This window comes from Cornus florida, unplaced genomic scaffold (assembly GCF_030987335.1).
Source record: "Cornus florida cultivar Cherokee Brave unplaced genomic scaffold, ASM3098733v1 CherokeeBrave_3.0.0_Hap2_Chr02, whole genome shotgun sequence".
Lineage (NCBI taxonomy): Eukaryota > Viridiplantae > Streptophyta > Magnoliopsida > Cornales > Cornaceae > Cornus > Cornus florida.
In genome coordinates this window covers 94765857-94767542 of record NW_026775572.1, presented here as the reverse complement: position 1 = coordinate 94767542, position 1686 = coordinate 94765857, and the positions used below count along the sequence as shown (strand labels likewise).

Genomic DNA, 1686 nt, shown 5'->3' with positions numbered 1-1686 from the left:
AATTGCAAAATGGCCCCTCCAAAAAAGGTTAATTGCACTAATGCCCCAGAATGAAAATATCTTCCAAAAATATTTTTTTAAAAACTCTTGAAATAAAATATCTTCAAAAGATATTTACAAAAAACACCCCAAGAAAAGAAAATAATTCCAAAGAACTTTGCATCCATGCCCCTATGGACACCAGGAGCAACCAGAGTACTTTCTTGCAAAAGTAAAGATACGTATTTTGTGGAAACCACTTAGAATGAAGTCACGTGAAGTCAAAAACCAACTCCGAACACAAGGAGTAAGGTTACGCCAACAAATTGATAAACGGGGAAAAGACAGAACAGGGAAAATGACAAAACAGGGAAAATGACGAAAAGCGAATAGTGTCGAAAAATAAAAAATATAGAAATGACTCGGTCCTCAAAGGAAGTTGTCAATCCAAAGGAAAAAGTCTCAAAAAACCATTTTCGAGCACTCGAGATGACACTAAGTGACGAGAAACTGAACTCAGACAAGAAAATTAAACGAAAAAAATTCATCCGTGAAATTCTGAGGAAAAAGAAAAGGAAGGAAATGACCGGGTCATTATAGAAGATACTTGATTCGCCGAGTTTTGGTTGATCAAAAGTTGATCAAACCTTTGAGATAATGATTTCATTTTGGCGGCAATTTCATTAGAGTGGTCGACTTGATGTAAGCCAACACTCTTCCTACCACTAGAATTTCTACCATTCTTCGAAGATAAGGTACGATGCAAAGAATTTTCACCCATGCTCTCATAAAGACGCCACACGTCATCCTTATGCCTATCAATATAAGAGCTACCCATGGAAGCATCAACCATGACCTTGTAATTATCCAATAAGCTCTCAAAGAAATATTGAACTAATTGCCATTTGGGCATGTCATGATGTGGACACTTCCTAAGCAATTCATTAAAGCATTCCCATGCCTCATAAAATGTTTCCCCATCCCCATGTGAAAATTCCCTAATTGAAGTTCTCATGGCATTGGTCTTAGAAACTGGTTAGTACTTCTTCAAGAACTCTTGTTGCATTTCTGCCCAAGAAGTTATTGAAAAAGGCCTAAGATTGTTAAACCAATATTTTGCCTTGTCTTTAAGGGTGAATGGAAAAAGTTTAAGCCTTAAGACCTCTTCCGGCATGTCCATGTATTTCATGGTGGAACATACTTCAAGAAACTCATCCAAATGCTTGTAAGGTTCTTCACTTAGAAGTCCATGATAGTTCGGAAGCATTTGAATGGTTTATGGTTTGATCTCATAGTGGTGTGCTCTAAATGGTGGCAATTGGATGCATGTGGGTGCATTATATTCATTAAGCACATAGTGATCTCTTAAAGCAAGGGGAGGATTAGCAATTGGAGGTGCAACATGAGCACCTTGATTGCCTTGAATGATGGGAGGTGGTGGAGCATAGATTGGCCTTGGCATTCCCAATGGGACTTGGCCTTGTTGTTGTGGTGGATGAACGAATGGCCTTGGCATGCCTAATGGAACTTACATGTTATCATGATACATATTAAGGTGGAGGATACCTTGTTGGTCTATGTGACCAAGGTCCTCCACATGGTCCTCATTATATCCTTCCATTGATGAAATGGATTGACTAGAACTTCCTTTTCCCCCAGGGTTTCGAATAATGGATGGTCTGAATGATCTACGACCATGTATGCACA

General features: G+C 38.7%; 1 pseudogene; it reads left to right on the top strand.

Moving 5' to 3' along the window:
* Positions 1–890: 890 nt before the first annotated feature.
* Positions 891–989, top strand: LOC132297764 (small nucleolar RNA R71; annotated as a pseudogene).
* Positions 990–1686: the final 697 nt, after the last annotated feature.